The sequence below is a fragment of the Natator depressus genome, chromosome 2 (assembly GCF_965152275.1).
Source record: "Natator depressus isolate rNatDep1 chromosome 2, rNatDep2.hap1, whole genome shotgun sequence".
NCBI classification, from domain to species: domain Eukaryota; kingdom Metazoa; phylum Chordata; order Testudines; family Cheloniidae; genus Natator; species Natator depressus.
This window is the reverse complement of record NC_134235.1, coordinates 83,722,361-83,743,763: the sequence shown is the minus strand read 5'-3', so window position 1 is coordinate 83,743,763 and position 21,403 is coordinate 83,722,361. Positions and strand designations below refer to the sequence as shown.

The window sequence follows — 21,403 nt, the reverse complement described above, 5'->3', positions numbered from 1 at the left end:
GTCATAAGTCTGCATTTATGCCACTGTCTTCTGAAACTAAAGAAATGTGCAAACTTTTTGCACCCCATAGAAAGGTTTCATGTTCACTAAGTAGCAATGATACAACAGTAACAAGAGTCAAAGCCAATTAATGCTTATCTCTGCAGTCTCACTGCTGTAGTATAACAGGTTGCCAGATTTAATTTATTTTAAATTTTTCAAACGCATGCTGCTGCCTTATCCAAATAGTCTAGTAGAGCCTTCTATTGGCTTATTTTACAAAAGCATCTCACCCTTCCATGGAGGGTATGAGAATAAGGCAGCCAAAAATTACTGTTTGAAATAAGTTTTTAAAATATTAACATAATAGGTTTATTACTTCCTAACGTGGCAGCGGTTACTCCTCCATAGTTGATTCAAGCTAGCTTCTCATTTCAAATCCCAGCTTCAGTACCCACCTTGGTCCCTACAATACCTTAACATGATATCTCATCCCAGGGTACAGTTTTTATGGAAAGTTTGGAAAAAACAGGTGTTTAAAAGTTTTTTTAAAATGGTCCCATCACTGACTTTCTGAACATTTCATTAATTTTTTTTTGGATGGTCATACCTTCAGAATGGCTTGGCCTATAAACTCCAAATTTCATGTTCTTATTTGGACTTGAAGAATAAAAGTGCTCTTTAATGTTTCTGCTACTCTCCTATCACCATATTCCCTAAACAGACAAAGTTTTGGTAAATGTGCCCATTCTCCATATTAAAAAAACAGGACACAGGAGGAGCTGGCAGCTCTCCCCTAAAGTACGGGTGACCATCTAGTTTGGTATTAGAAGCCAACAAAATAGCAATGTCAGAGAAAGCGGAACATAATGACAGGACTATTTTCTTTTCAAAATCTTTATTTGTCATTAGAATGGCAGCATGGTCCAATTGATAGGGCACAGGCCAGGAACCCAAGAGAATCTAAATTCTATTTTTGGCTTTGTCATTGGCCTACTCTTTGACCTTGGGCAAGTCACTTCAGGTCTGTCTGTTTCTCAGTCCATCTTTTGTCTGTCTTATCTATTTAGATTGCTCAAGCTTTTGGGGGCAAAGCCTGCTCCTCACCGTGTGTTTCTACAGAACATATCGCAATGGCCCCAAAATACTCTATTTTGGGGCCTCTAGTACTGTTATGATACAAATAATTTAAGAAAATATATAAAAGCAACAGTATACATTTGATAACGCATTGTCTCTACAGAACAAAGGGGAAAGTTCTGGATAAATCCATTTTACTACAATAGAACTTTGAGGATTTACCCCAACTTCAGATGTGGCCCACTGTGTCTATAACTAATCTTTTGTATCCCTGCGCTTATACCCATCTGGTTAAATGGCATTCTGCTCCTTCACACTGTTCATGTTACTTCTCCAAGGATAGATGCCAAGTGATCCTGCAGGAAGTTTCTCCACTGTGACAGCATTGCCACACTGGTGACATATTTCCCTTTACACCTGCTGGGACTTGTGTGTCAAAAAACCCCAACAACCTGCACAGGTGCAGGAACTAGGGTATGCTGGGGGTGCTGCTGCACCTTTTGGCTTGAAGTGGTTTCCATCATATATAGGGTTTACAGTTTCATCCAATGGCTCTCAGCACCCCCACTATAAAAATTGTTCCAGCATCCCTGACAATGGTGAAATAAAAAACAGTGTTCATGGATGCTTATGGCTGCCAAAAAGATAGGTTGTACTGCAGCTGAAGGTTGGGAAACCATTTGAACTACATGGGGGTCAAAACCTAAGTAAAGTGAGTGTATAACCTACAGGCACTCAGAGAGAAGGCAAGTCTCATGCAGGCAACAGGGACACGTTACAAAGGAGTGAATTTGATGAAAGATAACTGCAAAGTAAATATTTATAAAATGACAATATGGGAATCGCTCTGCCTGTGCACTAAACATTCCATTCACAGTCCCTGTAGGTATGGCATAGTCAGTTAAATTATTAACAGCATATATTACTTAGTGTTTATATGGGGCTTTGCATTTTTAAGGAATTGTACAAATATTAACTAAGTATTATTAATACTGGTGTTCTATATCGCTGCTCTTCTCACTGCCCTCCCTCCCCCCAGCCCTTGGAATACCCTCCTTCAACAATACAAGGGACTGGTTAGGGGGAAAGGAAAACTCTGCAAGAGATCCCTTATGTTGTTATGTGTACATAGGTACCCAACTAAGATCTGGGCTACATTGAGCTAAATGTGATACATCCACAGAAGGTTTGCCTACACTGTGTTTTTGTCTACACTGGATGGGTGTGAATTTTAGTGCGTGCTAAAGTGCTGCTCACCAACTGGCCTGTGTGGACCCTATTGGCGCACACTAAAAGTTCCTTAGTGCATGTAATGTAGTCCTGTTTCAAACTAGGGAACAGTTTGTGTGTCCCAGCAAGGGACCACGCTGGCCAGTTAGTGCAAAACACACTAGAGTGGGCTAAAATTCACTTCCCGGTGCTGTGGACTAAAATACTGTGCAGACAAGCCTGAGTAAGAAACAATCCCTGTCCCAAAGAATGTACAGTGTAGATACACAAGGCTGACAAAGGATTATTATCGCCTATTAAATAAGGGGAACCAAGGCACAGAGAGATTACGTGATTCGCCCAAGGTCACCCAGGAAGCTTCTGGCAGAACTGAGATATGTATCCAGATCTTCTGCATGCCAATCCAATGCGTTAGCCACAAGACCATCCATCCTTCCTGAAAACGAACCATTGGCCAAATCCTGTAGATCCGCCAGGAGGCCAGAGCCATCCGTGTGTCTGTATGTTTCTGTCACCCTATGCAGCTTCCTGGCTGTTGCTCCTCTGACGTTGGACAGTCATAGACTCTCTGGCTGCGGTGCAACCTGTGACCCTCCTTAATTGGGAGGTCCCTAGTGTGGAGCTGGAGATTGGAAAGGGTAATGCACCCTCAGCTTTTATTACCTTTCCTGCCTAATCTTCCCAGGGCTAGTGGGAGCTGATGGGTAGATCATGAAAGTTTGATGTGGCCTATTTATTCATTTTATTTATACTAGGCAAAATCCACTTTATTTGAAAGACATGGTTAAAATGTTTTCTCGCCTGTTTATTTTTTCCCTCCTCATCCCTTTTGTTCCTCATCATTTAGTTTGCATGTGTTGACTCCTTTTGTCAGTGTTCTGGCTGTAAAACTGAAACTATACATTTATGGTTGGCACTACAAATAGGCAGGGTGGATGAAAAAGAATGAGAAATTTGAAATCCATTATGCTGGAACCCAGCTTTTCCTTTTCCTTTGGAATTTTTGAAAGGTCAATAAATACAAAGTGTAAGGAACATTTTAACAGTTTCGTGTCTTTGAGCATTAATCAAGTTGGGTGTTACTGTGGAACTGTCAGAGCATATAATTTTTTTAATATATGGTTTCCAGAGGAACATTTTGATGGTGCACACCATGGAACAGTAAATTGATCTCATGGCACTATATAAGTAATGGAGGTAAGTATAACTTTTTTTGAGCACCTGTGAGTGCTCCATGTTGTGTACATGTGCGTATGCACCTTTATGCGTTCAGCTGGAGATTTTTCTTCAGTAGTATCTGTGGGTCCATGCCTGCATGCTACACATCCTCATACTCTGGATTGAGGGTGTATAGGGAGAGGCAGACCTGCTGCCATTCCAGTTCCTTCTCAGCTGCCTGTGCCTAGAGATGGAGTGTTGTGTCCCCTACTTACCTGATATCTTTACCTTCTTTGTTCTGTATGCTACTTAAATATTTTAGTTTTAGTTTTTCACCTCAGCACTGGTTTTCAGTTTCCTTCTGCCGTTGGAGGGACACCACTCCTCCATTCTTTTTTGGCCAAGGCTAGGACCTCCAGCCCTGGGCCTTTTTTCTTCAGCTGGGATTTATTCCAGGCCACATTCATACGCCAAAAACTCTGGGCTTCAAACCCTGCCAGACCTGCCACAGGTCTTTCACCCTCAGCAAAGGGTGCTCCAGTCACCTATGCTGCCTTGAAAGGTCTCATATCTCATTTCAACGCAAGATCTGTGTTGGATTTTAAAAGCCAGTCTCACAAGCTGAGGGAAGATTGAAGTTTTTTCTCATTGAATGAGACCATGGGCTGATTCTCTCCTCCCCTTCATCATACATCAGTATGTCTCTCAGAGTGTACTGGTGGCCTCTCTTACCTTTGCTCCCTAGAGCCGAAGTCAGAGGTCTCTGGGAGAGATCTCCCCAAAAATTGGGGTCTAAGGAGACCTCATGCCAAGCTCTAGGTACCTGCTTCTTCCAGCACCCATGGTCTAGTAGTGTCAAAGAGATCTTCCACCACTGCACCCAAGGAAAAGTCACTAGGCTAGCAGCCACATTCAACACCATCCTCGATACCCCCGGAGGCCTCTGGATGCAGGGACTCAAAGAAGCCGCTGTCCTTGACTTTGGCACCATCTGTGGGCCATGGCCCTAGGGAGAATGCAGACCGCTCATCCCTACCATCTGGTACTGCTTGACCTGCTTCAGCTGGAGGAGTACTGCCCCAGATCACCAGTATCAACTTCATTCCTCTCCCATGAGGACCTCCAGGTGACAAGAGATCCCCTCTCCTGAGAGTTGCAGTTGAGGAAACCTTTCTTGGTATCTACACACCTCGTGGCTCCAACTTACCCATCGGCACTGCGACATCCCATCTCAAAAAGCTGGATGCTGATATTGACTTGGATCCCATCTCCCTTCAGCCACTCATACCTATCCAACTGCCGATACCAAATCATCTGCCCGTACCACTGTCCTTGGCTTCTCTATTGGACATGGGATGATGCATCTTCTGAATCGGACATCTCTGTCCGGGATTCAGCCACCTTTCCATTCCACTCCTCCATTCCCTTCACCATACCCAGAAGAGGAAACTCAAGGGTCTGGCCAAAAAGAAAAGGAGTACTTGTGGCACCTTAGAGACTAACCAATTTATTTGAGCATAAGCTTTCGTGAGCTACAGCTCACTTCATCGGATGCATACACCCTCCCTGCCAATCTTAGCAGGAGCATTCCTGAGGTCCTCCTGCCTTTTATTCTGCCTTGCCCCATTAGGCATTTTGGAACCCTTGGGCCCCTTGGGTGACCAGTTTTACAGGGTGCCATAAATGGACCCACAAAATCTCTTCCCCGGGAAGACCCCTATACTAAGGAGGACTTCAAGGAGCAGCAGTGTCTAAGAACTGAGGAGGAAACACCTCCTTCCAACAAATCTTCATCATCTCCTGACTTTACAGATCCCCCTGGAGGAGGTGCAGGAACCCTAGCATTCCCTGTTGGAAAGCATCCATACTATATCACAAGGCAAGCTACTGCTGCCTGTTAATGATGCACTGTTGTCACCTGCCTGTAACATCTGGCAGACCCCTGCAACAGTTCCACCTATGTGCAAGACAGCTGACAAAAAATACTGTGTTCCAGCAAAGAGTTCTGAGTAGCTGTTCTTGCATCCCACCTCCTCGTTAGTAGATATGGGCAATGGAGGAGCAGCCAGCACCAGCAGAGATCTGTTCTGCACAACGAAGAACTTACGTTCCTCGGCTGCAATCACTGCTCCTCCGTAACATTACAATATTCAGAGTCGTAAATTATCTTGCCCTGCTAGCAAAATATGATCACACCAGCTACTCAAAGTTCTCTCCATTTATTGATTATGTGTCGCAGGACCAGAGGGACTAATTTCAGGCCCTCATTTCTGAAGATCAGACCGTTGCTCAGGCACATTTACAAGTGTCCCTTGATGCAGTTGACACAGCAGGTTGCTCTGCGGCCACCGATGTGGTTATGTGGCGAGCTTTATGGCTGCAGTCTTCCTCAAAGTGTAGCTAACCACAGAAGACATACCCTTTGAAGGGCCTGAGCTCTTCAGCAACACGAAAGACAAGTCCCTGCATTCTCTCGTGGACTCCTGGGTGGCTCTGGGTATTTATGTTCCTGCAACCAAGAGGAAAGTTAGTACATTTCAGGTGGACCTATGATCTCACCTGGACCAACGATCTCACCTGGCTCACTTTTATATTTTATCCCCTTTGAGCTTATGGGAAGTTGCTCTCTCTTCTCTGCTGACCCTTTTAAGACAGTGTTCCTCCTACCCATTACCTCAACCAGATAAATAAGCGACCTGGGAACGCTTAGTGCTGACCCATCTTTACACGGTGTTCTACTGTGACAAGGTGACTCTTGGTCCTCAACTTTGCTTCCTGTGGAAAGTCACTTTGGATTTTCACATCAATCAGGATATCCAGCTACTGGTCTTTTAACACAAATCTCATTCCTTCCACCAGGGAAGAGGCTAGCCTACATGCTGAGAAGGGCCCTCACTTTCTGTCTCGATAGGACCTTATCTTTCAGATTTTCACTTAAACACTTCATCTCTATTGCTCATGCAAGACCGAGACATCTGCATGAACTCTGTCCAGCCTGGCATGCTTTGAAATGACCCAAGTTACACCTTCCATCTAGGGTGGTGGCCATTCTATAAGAACTCAACCTCAGTAGCCCTGCTCAAGAATGTACCCATTGCTGATATTTGTAAAGCTGCTACCTTGTTATCAGTGCGTACATTCACTCAGCACTATGCCTTCATCTGTGCTTCCAGATCCAGCACAGCCTTTGGTGAGGCCGTTCTCCATACTGTTAGGGATTCATCTCCTTAGTGCCCTCCTCCATATTGAAATACTGCTCCGGTGCCACACAAAGCGGAGACCCGTAGGGACATGTACTCGAAGAAGGATAGGCTTTTCTCCTGTAAAGTAATTGGAGTTCTTTTGAGATGTTATGTCCCTATGGGTTCTCTACCACCTGCCTTCCTTTCTGCTCTGCTTCAGAGTCTTTGCCTTTGGACTTCAGAGTTAAGAAGGAACTGGGGTACCAGCAGGTATGTCCTTCCCTGTTTACCATCAGTCTGGAGCGTGAAGATTATTTAGGGCGCAAGTGCAGACCCGTGGACACTGCTGAAGAAAAATTTCGGATTGAAGATATGCATACTCAAACAATATGGAACATAACATCTGAAAGAACTCCAGTACCTGCACAGGTAAATAACCTCTCCTTATCTCCGTTGTATAGAAGGGGAACCCGAGGCACAGAATAGTGAAGAGACTTGCTTAAGGTCATACAGCAGGTTAGTGGCAAAGCTAGAGGTCTCTTGACTCCCAGGCCAGTGCTCTATCCTGTGAACCACTCCTCTCTCCCTGTTCTGTGGGGTAATATTTTATCTTTTTTATGTTTACTGTAATATATGGTGGTAATAATTTATTCAACAAATCATAACATAAGTAATCGAAACAGATTTTAAATATATATATTTATGTACAGTAACTGTGAACTATTATGATCACAAGCAAATAATATTCTCTGTTAACAAAGATTTCTCCATCCTTATTCCTCCACTTCAGCGGCATTATTTAACAGAAAAAGAGAGAGAAGTGAACCTAAAAATATTTTAATTACAACTTGATGGTTCTGACACAAACCAGTGAAAGCTAGGAGATTCAAAGATAAGGCTTATACACTTGGGGTATGTCTACACTGCAATTAGACACCCGTGGCTGGCTTTGCCAGCTGACTTGGGCTCGTGGGGCTTGGGCTGCATGCAGGGCTGTTTAATTGCAGTTTTGACTCTCCGGGAGCTAGAAGTCTACACTGCAGTTAAACAGCCCTGCAGGCTGAGCCCCACAAGCCCAAGTCAGCTGGCACAACCAGCCTCGGGTGTCTAATTGCAGTGTAGACATACCTTTGCTTTCATTAACATTTGTGGGTTTTTTCCTCTGTTTCTTCCCAACGGTCAAAGTTAAAGATGCATTGTTAATCTTCAGTATTCTTGGTTTTTCCAGTTTAGTTCCATGTGTTATGATTTAAATGTTTTGTAGGACTTTAAGCAATAATAAAACACTTATTTCATAAGTGTGGGAATGTTGATGAATGGTTAGAGACAGGGACTAGTTGCTATGACTCCCTGGTTCTCTTCCTAGTTCTGTTACTGACTCGCTGTCTGATCTTGGTCAAGTCAGTTAAACTCTCTAGGTGAAATCTTGGCCTCACTCAAGTTGATGAGTAAATTCCTATTGACTTTGGTGGGGCCAGCATTTCACCCTTGGTGGCTCAATTTATTTGCCCATAAAATGAGGTTCATGATACCTACCTCATATGGGTTTTGTGAGGCTTATTTAAGATTTGTAAAGAGTTTTGAAATCCATGGATGAAAGGTCCTAAATAAATGAACAATATTTGCTTTTCCTTTGAAATGTTTGACTGTTGTCTCTTTGCTATACGATAGTTATTCGTAGCTGATATAACCAGCAACCAAAGCCATGATTATAACATGATTAAACAGTATATACACGTGCATGTAGTTTTGCTCAATGGGTGTGAAATCCAATTAATATTTTAGCTAGAACAAAGCTTTCCTTCAGTTCTAACGCAGGGATTATAACCTGTATTGTTGCCTTTAGTGTTCACACAGGCATTAAGCTTTGTTGAGTTAGCAAAGGTAGAGGCATTAAAAAGTAATCTGATGTCTGTGAAAATGCACTGGTCTTTTTGGCAGGTATATTGGACAACCTATGAGCTGTTTGCGTCAGAAAAGCCCATTCACTGATGTAATTCACAGCTGACTGAGGAGGATAAGAAATCATGCCTGCAGTGTGAGTGGCAGTAGCAAGCAGTGGTGATTCATTCTCTTGATGCTGAAATTGCCAGCATCCAGACAGAAACTATTAGTTTTTGAGCAAGAAATATTTTATCCAACAGAGAATGTAGGCATTATAAACTATTAATCAGGACATCTGTCCTGAAAGAGTTTTTAATTTGCAGATTTAGTGGAGAGGGAATCTCAGATTAGTCTATGAAGTGACTGAAAGCGGTAGATTGAACTGCAGATTTTTAGGACCTCCTCAAATTGCACCTGAGGAAGTTTCAGTCTGTAAATGCTAATGAAACGTTTCCTATTTGTGTGGCTTAATGTTTTCTTGGAGTGACATCTCTCCAGTACAGATATAAAACAGCCAGTTTAATTTGCTACGTTTTTTCTACAGAAATAGCACCTGAGGCTGTTACTTTGCTAAATCTCATCCATTAAGCAGGGTCCACCCTAGTTGCTAGTTAGATGAGAGACCTTAAAGGAAAACACAGATGCTGCAGGTAATTGTGTTGGTGATTCAGCTGGTAGTATTCTTTCCTCTGAATCACTACTGAACCATTCCCAAACTAGGTGTTAGGGACATTACAGCTATCATCTGGATGAGCCATAAAGCTGATTTCCTGTTCACTTATGGTCATTACATAATAATTCAAATGGTAGGAGGCCCCTTACTTCCTGGCTCAGTTCAAATTCCGGATATCTAAATTTCTCCTAAATACTCTTTACTATTGCTTCTGAACTATGGCGTGTGGTACTGCTGCGTGTTAATAAACTGCTCCTGCCTTCCACCTTATAGGAGGGCTGCATTTCAATGACAGGCGCCATGAGCCTTGAATAGATTTTTGTCAATCAATTTGTGGCATTTTCAGGTGGGTTGGAATTGTTGTGCCTACATAAGTCTTGTCACTGTCGTGACTTTTTCTGAATTACGTTTTGACACTGAGTCACAATTGCAAATGAAATGCTGCCTCAGCCCTGATATTGTCATGAGCTCGGGAACGGTGTACCCCCACTGAAGTTAATGCGGTTCCATGCAGGCTCAGGGGTCTGTTCAGATGGAGTTTATTGCAGGTGTAGGACCTTGATTGCTAGGAGGAGAGAGAGAGAGATAGATAGAGTCCCAAAAGTTCTTCGCAAAGTAGCCATAAACAGTGGCATCTGTGCTGCACAGAATGGAATGCACTGGAAACAGCTCTTTAAATTGGTATCATGAGCGATGAGGATATAGGCAAAAAAGAACTGTAGAAATACAGAAACACATTTTTAAAGTGTGGATATTATGAACGAGCTTTTAAACACTACAGAAACGTAACCTTAAAACTCACAACTATAATTGCTGCTGTGCTATTGCAGGTTATGACACATTGTACTGTGTCCGTTGCAGTTCTTAAATATAGATATATACAGTAGGGGGCTGATTTGCTGCTGCCTTGTGTCTTGTGTAGTTACACCTGGGCAAAGAGGTATAAGATGTTACCAATCTGATTTTGGTAGCGTTTTGCACCAACTCTAGACAAGCATGTATGTGTATATGCATGTCCAAGGAAAGAATCGGTCTCAAATCTACGCATAAACTGATACCATGGCGCAAGTATTTTCATCATATTCATTAATGTTGAAAATATAAATCTGTGTGTGGTAGCTGCTCGCCTCTCCTCTGTTTACTCTTGTTAAACAATTTGCAGAACAGCCTCAAAGTTTTCGAGTTTACCACTCTGTGAGTCATAAACTAACAAATTATTTACTGCCAAGCTGTTACAAATATGCTCAGAGTAGGCTTTCTGTGTGCTCTTTATGGATTGTTATGTGATTAGATAATCTGTTTTATCACAAAATTAACCCAGCCTCCCATTGACTTTTGACTTCGTTCCTATGGATATGTGTTTTGGTTCTAGTATTATTATGGAGATTCATATCTTCATAGTGACTGATTTAGCAAGAGAAATACAATCAAGAAGTGACAAATAACTACAGCTGTATGGTATTCTGTTCAAATAGATTGTTTTTCTATTATGTATGTAAAATAGAACTTGAATCTGTAGCTGTGTTTTTACTGGAAAATTCATAACGCATTTTCTGCGAGAATAGAATGAAAAGACAAATGCTATATAACCCAAAGTTGAATTTTCACTTGTCTCAGACTGGGGTGCTTGCTTTGTGTGTTCAGAATTTTTCTGACAAAGTCCTTAAATTCTCCCAAACATCTGAATATAACTGATTCAGAAATAGCTGTGTGATTTAAGGAAATGTATGCCTGCTGCCCAGACAGTACATAGTATGTGCAGTTGTGTAATTATTTCTGCATCCTTCCTTCAATGGAGATTCCATCTATGATCATGGTGTAGTGCTTGCTGCATCTGCCACTGATTGCAGGAAAGCCACATATGTCATTTAAATAATTAGATCAGACTTTGTTGTTCCATTTAGGCAGAACCTGGAGCTATGAACTGTGCAGAGTCCTCCCTTCCCAGAAAGAACGAAGTGTCAGAAAATTTCTCCTGGTGCTAACTGGTATGCAGAGGACACACATTCACCGCCACAGTTCTTCAGAAGGTGTAGCATACTCCCTCAGCACAACTGGCCAGCTCAGCTGGGTGAATTGTGGAAAAGGCAGTGACGTGGCCAAACCCTTCCCTTTGGGTTTTTTGGTCCCCAGAAGATGCATGGAGGGAACAATCTCTATGCTCTAGGGAGGCCAGGAGGCCCAACTGCTATACAGAGACACAAGAAAAAGGAACTCCTGACCCCTCTAGCCTCAATTGTACATTCACAAAGAAGACTTACGCAGTCTAGCCCATCAGTACTCTCTACATGTGGCCCAGTCTGTTGGATGAAACAGGAGTGCTCCCTCAAGATGTTTTTATGTTGAATGAAATCTCATCGGGGACTGCTTTTAAAGATAAAGGGTGAAATCCTGCCTCATTGGAGTGGATGGGAACTGTTCTATTGACTTCACTGGGGCCAGGATGTCACTAAGCTCCTTATGTCCATAGAAAAGTCCCGTATCTCATGAATTGCTTTTATGGGTCTGTTGTTCATGATTTGTGGTACTGTAGCTTATGTTAAGAACAAAACTCCAAAGTGAAATTCAACTTTATTTGCTTAAGTTTTACACTCAGCAGTAGCATCTTTGCTGATCAAGTTCACTTTGCTGATGTGCTTCCAGGCAGTTTCACAACTAGAAATGTGCAGCGAGCTGAAATACTTGTGATTGACTGAAAATTCCTGTTAACTTCTGTCAAGGTTCCTTCCCCACTCTGAACTCTAGGGTACAGATGTGGGGACCTGCATGAAAATCTCCTAAGCTTACTTTTACCAGCTTAGGTTAAAACTTCCCCAAAGTACAAACTATTTTACCTTTTGCCCTTGTACTTTATCGCTGCCACCACCAAACGTCTAACCGGTATATTACTGGGAAAGAGTCCATTTGGAAACGTCTTTCCCACCAAAATCCTCCGAACCCTTACACTCCCTTTCCTGGGGAAGGTTTGATAAAAATCCTCACCAATTTGCATAGGTGAACACAGACCCAAACCCTTGGATCTTAAGAACAATGAAAAAGCAATCAGGTTCTTAAAAGAGAATTTTAATGGAAGAAAAAGTAAAAGAATCACCTCTGTAAAATCAGGATGGTAAATACCTTACAGGGTAATTAGATTCAAAACATAGAGACTCCCTCTAGGCAAAACCTTAAGTTACAAAAAGACACAAAAACAGGAATCTACATTCCATTCAGCACAGCTTATTTTCTCAGCCATTTAAAGGAATCAGAATCTAGCGCATATCTAGCTAGATTACTTACTAAGTTCTAAGACTCCATTCCTGTTCTGTCCCCGGCAACAGCATCACACAGACACAGAGAGAGAGGCTTTGTTTCTCCCTCCCCCCAGCTTTTGAAAGTATCTTGTCTCCTCATTGGTCATTTTGGTCAGGTGCCAGCGAGGTTATCTTAGCTTCTTAACCCCTAGAGGTGAAAGGGTTTTTCCTCTGGCCAGGAGGGATTTTTAAAGGCGTTTACCCTTCCCTTTATATTTATGACAACTTCATTTTTGGGTTGTTTATTCAGAAAACTTTTAAAAATGCACTTTTGGAAACAGTGCAATGCTGCCATGTTTGCTGTTAAAACAACAAATAAAAAAACCTCCACCTTTGCCTCTGGTGTAAATGGAAATGGGACACTTGATCATTTGATCGGAAGAAATTCACGTGTGTGAAAACTGTGTAACTCCCTTTTATTTTTATGGGATGAGCAAAAGTGTATGGAGATGGAGAGCACAGGTGTATCTGTGAAGCAATAAAAAGTTTAGGAATATTGCCTTTCATTGAAAATGAATGTGGTGAATTATTATTTTCTTTTTTTGAAGGAGACAGGAGAGTAGCTGTAAGAGATACCTTTACCAGAAATGTCAGGTTTCTTTGATAATCCAAATACACAATGTATCTATGTAAAAATCAGAGAAGGTGGTTATGAGGGTAAAACTAAGCAGCCCAGAATATAGTAGGGAGAGGTTCTCAAACTATGGTTTGTGGAGTACTTGGTGGTGGTTTACAGAGAGGTGGCTGGTCATATGGTCCTGATTCTTCTTTCAAGCCACTAAGTCATATAAAAGACAGATAAATACACACTTACTACTTTCCTGATATTATTTTTCCATGTAAGCAACTACTGTAGTTGCCTTAAGGACATTATATGTGGGAAAGGAGATGATTTGTGGCCCTATCTTTGGTTCATGCTATGAAATATTTAAGAACTCTTGTAGTTATGGATGAAAATGTCATGAGTTCTGCCTGGACTAGTTCAAAGTTTAGAGATTCTGAAGCAAGGGCTCTCTTTGGCTACAATCTTTTTGGCGCAGGGAGATGGGTGAGGAAATCGTATTGTACGAGCCTTCTCTCTCACACGCTGATATGAATTGCTAGTTTCTTTGTGCCTCTTGATATTGGGTCTGTTTTAATTAACTTTCCTTTCATATTTACATTGTTTCTATTTATGTCCTCTTATCTAAGTTGGACCAAGAACAGGAAACTGCCATGGATTATCCATGCCATTAGGAAGAATTTTAAATGCTATAATTATTCTTCTTTTATCAAAGCCCATTACTTTGAGTTGCTGGATGCTGCAGCTAAAAACTTATCCAAATTGCTCTTTGTTTCTTCCATTCCTGCAGTGATTATTAGCAATTTTAAAAAATCTGACAGGAAACCTAAATATCTATATTATATGGTTGTTTAAAATGTGTTGAGTATGCCATCAGCAAAGGAAGAAATATCCCAACTAATGAATGAAGTATGAAAGAAAGAAATTTATCCACTGCAGTCAGCTGCTGTCAGTGTGGAATGTGTAATACAGATTGAGCAATGAATAGACTGGAGAAAGAGGGAATGATTTTTGGAAGGGGAGGGAGGGAGGGCTAGCTGTTCTTTAGAAGACAGAATTATTACAGACAAACTATCCCTTTTTATGTGCAGCTTCAGTTAATCAAATGCTTTGCAGCATCTGCTGATTTTAACAACTTGGGTGGTCAATGATGGATAGCTGATTCGTTTCACTGTGGTTTTCCTACCCTACCTGCTGTCTGCTTTGCTGTGTATTGAACTCAGTTTATGGATGTTCTTGGCAATACCATATGATTTTGGCAGTATTCAATGGTGTCTAACAGTAATGTGCTACCTCGCTCTTCCTAGTTTTTCAGGAGCCTTTGTACAAAGTTATTAGTTGCAGTTCTAGAGATGTGCACCTGCTAATCTCTTCCTTTTCAATGAAAGGCATTATTCCTAATCTTTCTGTTGCTTCATAGATACACCTGTCGTCTCCATCTCCATACCGTTCACTAAGAATCCTACCACCTTTTTTATTATTTGTAAGGGTAACAAATAAGGGCTTTGTTAGTGAAATGGCTAGATACCATATGATGCGTATAATATAAACACCTAGATATAGTCAAATAGATTCTTAATGTCAGCCGGGAATGAAAGTGTACGATTAAGTGCATCATTCAACTTTCACAAGTGTCTCCTGCTTTGCTAGTTAATTAGAAAGTCTTAATTACTTTTCAAGAAATATTCTTCTGTAATGAGGAATTATATATATCTCCAGGGCTTCTTTTCACAGTTTCAAATAAGATTTTATTAACCTAAAATCTGTAGCTCTTCAGTTGACTTATATTTGTTTGTCTTTTTTCTTTTATTCCTTTGGCAGACAAAGTTCCTAGGAAATCGCAAGAGTCATATTGTTCAGGATTTCAAAGAGCCATCATTTATCTTTGTGGATACAAGTAATCAACAATGGTGCCCCAACAATCAGTTCAAGCTTCTTAAAAAAAGGCTTCTGTACAAACGGCATGAAAGGTAACCCAATTGCAGCAGGAGCCCTGGTGTACATCAGCTCTGCTTAACATTTTTCTCCCCCACCCTTCTTCCTCATTCCCAATTCTCACTCTGAGGAGTAGTTAATCAGACTGGCTAATTCCAGGATTCTAACTAAAAAAGGATTGTTTCTGCTCTCTGATATTTTTCTAGGTAGAAAACAGCTCTTGAAGGCAAATGGTAGATGCCTCATATTTGTGCTCCTTGCAGTGGAAGGCTGTTGGCTTTAGTCAGTGTTTTTCAAGAGGTATAGAGTAGTAAGCAAACAGAGAGTGGTGAGCAGTGGTTGGAGATGTACTCTTCTGAATCTCTGTCTGCTAGGGAACCATCGTACTTTGACTTGGCCAGTCCTAAGGCATCTGAACAGTTTCACAGAGATCGAAGTCTTTGACAAAGGAGCCGTTACAGAAGCTGTTGCTTTGACAAAGATCTTCTGAAATGAAACGTGAATGCCCAGGATTAGAAAAACCCATTGCCTTGCATTGAGTTAATCCCCACCTTTCAGATGCTGGGAATGTTATCGGAGTCCTATAACAAAAAAGAATCTTGCACCCCCCCCCAAACTGTTCTGCATTGCCAGGTCAATGAACAGAAGTAGTCAACATAAACCACGTTTTCTGGTGGCTACCTACAACATGTAAGGATTCAGTTATAATGAATAATGCTAACAATATTTTGATAATGAGCAAAAAAGTCTTACCCTCTGACAGACTTCCGAATTCTCACAATGTACAATTTTTAAAATTCCAACAGTTTGTATTTTTACGCTAGTATAACCCAAGTAGTTATGAGACTCTGAATGTGATCTTTTTTAAGGCTAATTTTAATTTATTAGAATTTGGAAACTAATTAAGAGGTTTGCTTGAAAATAGTTCAGTTTCTTTAAAAAACAATCAAGCGTTACTCAGGGTTTCTGCACCAGATTTACACTTTTCCCCCCATAGGAAACAAAGAGGTTGAACATCTGCTTTAAATGCAAAATGGAGCCTAACATTCAGTGGTGTTGTTCCTGATGCAATTTTACCCTTAAAGAACTCTGAGCAGATCTACCTCTGAGAGATAGTTTTAAAAAATCCAGAAGAGGTGGAATATGACAGATTTCAGAATGTTTTATATAACTTTCAACAAGAGGCAATTTATAGCAACCTTAGATTTATGTAACTTCTAACTCTGATTTTTAGTGGCATAATTTAGAGACGCTATAGTGCTTTCACTATAATTTTAAGAAATATGTAATCAGTCTATCTAATCTATTTTAAGCATTTCTAAGGACTACATCACTATAGTTTCTAGGTGCTAAATCTGAATACAACTGACAGCTTGCCATACACTTGTATTATACAGAATACCAAAAAGGAAAATATGTGTGTTTGTTTTTGAAGACAGTCTGCTTACTGCAATCCCGGGTTCCAGAATTGTGCCATTAGCAAAGCCTATATTAAGGAATCTGCATTCATTGTGAATCTCACTCTTTGGTCTGGGGGAAACTCAATTTGTCCTGGAAAAGTGATGCTTTTGGTTTCTGTAGGCCAGGTACTTATTGTCGTAGTCATACAATACTCAGGAGTGTCCAAAACATCAAACAAGGGTGATTTCATATCATCTCAGCTGAAAAGTGATCTGCATGCATGCATCCAATTGCAGTGGCCTGGATTTGGAACATAATGAACAATACGAAATTTTCAAATGAAGAATAAAATATATCTAGGAGAAACCTGCAGTATGGCCTAGTACCTTTTGTATGCATATAGCTGGAAGTAGTTGAACAATCTTGAATAATTTATTCATTGAATTTTCTGATATTATTCAAATAAATTATTCAGATATTTTGCTCATTATTTTCTCGGCTTATAGAGATGGGTGAATAATTCATGAACATTTTCATTGAATGGTTTAATCAGGGAAGCTTCTTAATAAATATTTTCATTATTCGTTCTGTTCTACCTATAGCAGCGTCTGCCCAAACCCCTCTCTTAGACATGCAATAAATACACACTACATTGCAATTGTAGGAATTTTGTTATATGCTGTATGGTAGGGTACACTAGCTGTCTGGGTCTTGGGAGAGGCAGGAGATCGGTGGCAGTTTGAAAGCTGTGGGGCTCCAGGCCGGTGAGGCAAGGGCTAACAGCTGGAACATGAAACACCTGAACCCTGTGGGCCTTTCAGGAGGCCAGTTGGAGCATATAAGAGGAAGCGCAAGCTAAGAGCATTGGACTGGGAGTGGTTAAAAGAACAGCAGCTGGTCTGCGTCTCCAGGAGTCAACACTGCTAGTGTCACTGGAAGCCTGTTTTGTTTAGAGTGCATATATTTTCAGCCTGTTTTCTCCCCCATGACATGACCGAAAGTGTGAATAGTTGTGACCTATGGTAATGAATAGAGCTGAGTGGACACATCATAGCAAATCGTATACTTGAGAGTTCAGCGTCTCTTTCTGCTTGTCACTTATTTGAATGTATTTGTTCAGATTTTACTGAAAGGTTATTTTGGGCCAGATGGTGCACTGGTCCTACTCTTCCTCACAAGGGAACAGGAAGAAGTAGGCACTTCACCCTCAGGGCCCCCCTCCTTGCACAGTTTGCATTAGGCTTCCTAGATTGCTGCTCTTTGGAGCATCGAGGCTGTGCCAGAGATGTGCCTCTCTTCCCGCCAGGAGCAAGTCGCCAGGAGGGCCAGGGAGTAGTGGCCATATAAACATACCAATAGTAACATTCCATTTACTGGTGTGTAATTGTCTGCCATTACTGCAGCCTTGGACACAGTGTAGTTGTGAGTGTACAGTACATCCTCATTGCAAAAGCTGCAGTCAGACCCTTTCTGATTCATGTAACTGCTTCTTGGCCATGGTCAGAGGTTTTGAGAAAAAAAGCTGAGATACTCCCCTAATGACGTGATTCTAGATGGTGGAGGTTTCAGAAAATGTCATAAGACTCATGGTGAAATTGCAAGAGTTGGGAACACTGCTTCTGATCAGCACATAATAAGGTGTAATGGTAGCAAAGGAAGGAAATATGTCAGTTTGACCAGGCATGTTTAGGCCTAAACAACAAGGGCCTAGTAATCAAATTAGTACCAGAATTAAATTGTCTTCACCACCAAGACCTTCATCTAGTCAGAGGCCAGAACATTCTGCTGCAGAGCAATGTTAGATATTTTTGTTCTCTTTGAAAAGGGTGGGGGAGGCCTACCTTTTGAGTTCAGAAGATGTATATGTTGTGTGGTTAGAGAGAGCTGTCAGTTTGCTATTATCTGGAGCAGAAGGGTCATCTGCGGATGAAAGGGGATACATAAGGATGCTGCCACATTGCTCAAAATAATTTACATCATGGGGAGTATTTAAAGGAAAGTATCACTAGAATTCGGCAGGAAAGAACAGCACAGTATTTTGAGTGAACACATTTCCACTCTGTCACAGACTTCCTGCGTGACCTCAGATGCATGTAAAATTTATTCTGATTGACTCTCTCTCTCTCTCTCTCTCTCTGATTAAGATAGTTTATTCTTATGGATTAGTCTCCCATAAAGAAACTATTATTTCGGTGCTAAAACATTATTTATGGCCCTTTTTTGTTTTATATTTTAAAAAAACTATTATACACAACCTCAGTGAATCTAGACAAGTAGGAAATTCCCAGGGTGTTTGGGGGAGGGGAGGGGAAGTGCAAACAGCCATGTGTGATTATTAAAGTATGGTAGTTGACAGATTTTTAAATAGTGTAAATTAAAATACAGGAGAGAGACAATGTTATACAAAGAGTGAGCAGATAAGATTGCCTATTTACCACGTTCCAACAAATAAATACTTCCTTGAGTCCTTTAGTGTGACTTCTGTTGTTTCATTTCTCTTATTTAATATATGTTGACATCTGGTGTGAAACATTGCCTCTGTTAGAAAAATTTCTGATTTTTCTCAGCTTTGGAAAAAGCTGTGCGGGAAGAAGTTGTCTTTTAATCCCGCATTTTGACTACATAATATCTTTATTGTAAGTCTCCCTGTATGAAGTTGTATATATTTAAAAATGGGGAAAATGCTCATTTTATGTGTAACAAGTGTAGGCCAGTACCTGCCAAGTCTGACAGTGGATAGTATAAAAAGGTAGCGTGCTAATACCTTAATACCAAAGTGATGTTACATGTCTGAATATCAAAATTAAAATGAGAGGCTCATTTTGTGAATAAAAGATAATTTAGGAAAGATTTACATCATGTTGTTACAGCCATTAGAATATCAATATTATTGGCTTGGCCAGCCAGCCTTAAAATGAGGATTTAATTTCTGTTCATCTTTGCTGTAGGGTTGTTACAGAGTTTGGTTTGTACCTTTTTAGTTGAAGAGCAGAACTTTTTCATATGACAAACAAATTAGCGCAAGTGATGCCAACCATTGGTTGTAAGTGGAATGACAAAGTTTGCAGACTTTACCAGCAATTTTAAAGAAGTTATTAAAGTAAGATATTTCTTGGAACGATTTTGTTTCCTATCTGACTGATGTGTAGCCCCTGGCTTTTCTTGAGAATGTGATAGATATAAATAGTACCTTTCCTGTGAAATAAATAAGGAGGATTTATTCTAAAATTTCACTGATAAAAAACTGTGCAGACAGGTGCTCTTTGCTTGTTTCAAGAAGATATTCGGTGTTCACTTTCAAGCTGCAACAGTTTAACTGGGAAATGTGAAACAGATCTCCTATTCTACTTAGCGCTTGGAGGAGGTAGTCCCTCACCCCAAAGAGTATTAATTTGTCGGGTGTTGATTCTTGTTAAAGAAGCAGCTTTTTTTTTAATGTCCTTGTGACAGGGCTCAGCTGGACTACACTAATCAAGCTATTCAGGATTTCTGGTAATTGTTCTTTGAGGGTTTGCATATGTCTGTAGAGGTGTGTGAACAAAAAACATATCCACGCGATGGCACTGTAGAGATGTGTGAACAAAAAGTGTATCACCCACATGCTTTACCTAGTGGTACTTTTTTTAGTCGCTTGATGCTTACATTTTTTATTCTCTTCCTTTATTTTTTATTTTATTTCAAACTTTAGTTCTTAGTAGTATTTTCCAGCCAGGAGGGTCATTGTGCCCCACCCAGTACTGGGGGATCCTGACTACGGTCCCCAGATTTCAAATTTACTCAGGCTGCAGAGAGACTGTGCCAGTCAGTGGCCCTCAGTTGCACTGTCTCAAGTGCTTGTGTGAAGGTTGTGTAAGATCAGTTTGTCCATTAGCCTAGTTGTCATGGAAACAAGACCAGGAGAAGGAAGTTGAGGGAGGAGCGTCTCCGTTACATCTTGGTTGAGACTGCCCTTAGGCTGGAGTTTGAACCCCATTGGTTATCCATGGGAGGTTCTTTGATTCCTTCCCGAAGTGCTTCGCCCAGCTTTTCTGCAGACAGGAGATGTGGGAGATCCCTGTCACTGGCACTGTCTTCTTTGAGGCCCAAGACTTCAGAACAGTCCTGGCCCCAGAAACACAAGAAGAAGGTGGCATTGGGCTCTTCAGAGTCCAGAATGCAAGACTCCTCTACAGAAGATTGTTCAGGTACTGATGGTAGCGCAAGCCCTTTGGCTTGCTGCTCCCTGGTACAGGCTCATACAGAGACACCTGAGACATCAGTGCATCAGTCCTCCCAAGGACTGGCAAGACTGGCTACCTCTTCAGCCGCAGTGGAGCAGTCATCCCAAATCACTGCGGGACAGCCACCCATATCTGTACTGACTATGCCAGAGGTTTTTGCTGTGCCCAGGGACTTGTTATGCAATCACTATTGCTTCAGGTCAAAGACTCTCGGCGGCACAGATACTGAGATCATCTGCACAGGAACACTCTATTCTGGGTTCACCAGCTTTGGGCTTGGTACCACCTCCTTCCATTTCTTCTGGTCCAGAACCAGTTCCTCCACACTGCATGTGACTGGTGGCTAGGAAGCTGCCCATACTTTCTCTAGTGCCACATCCCTGTTGCAGATCTAGATCTCAGTCACTGAGGTCCCCTTCCAGTACTGCACCACCATAGATCTCAGAATACTCTGTGTCTTCATCAGACTCTGAGGTAGGCTGGTGAGTATCTCAATACTGGGAGTCTAGAGTTTCCTCCCAATCCACTTCCCACACTTATCAGCATGGGTTTGAGAAGAGCTTAACCAGGGATTGGGATGCTTGGGCCAGATATTCCTGGGGTCCCGGTACTGTTCTAGCCCCATCAATGGCCCTGTTGGTTGCCCTTTAGGATGCCTCCAGCATCCAGCTCTATATTGCCAATAGCTCATATGAGTTGATCCCCCAGAAGGGAGCTATCTCCTGCCAGTACCAGGAGACTGTGATGGTTGATACCAATCAGCCTTCAGAACCTCAAGCTCAGGATTTACCTGCTCTGCTCTGGAG

General features: G+C 41.4%; 1 protein-coding gene across 2 annotated transcripts in view; it reads left to right on the top strand.

Moving 5' to 3' along the window:
* The window catches only part of DLGAP1 (DLG associated protein 1), a 620,850-nt gene that overhangs the window by 107,915 nt on the left and 491,532 nt on the right, over nt 1-21,403 (top strand). The window contains exon 2 of one of the 2 annotated variants that reach the window (XM_074944554.1): nt 14,863-15,011. The exons of the other annotated variant lie outside the window; for it this stretch is intronic. The gene's annotated coding sequence lies outside the window, so the exon portion shown is untranslated. The remainder of the gene's footprint in view (nt 1-14,862; nt 15,012-21,403) is intronic. 2 annotated transcript variants of the gene reach the window in all.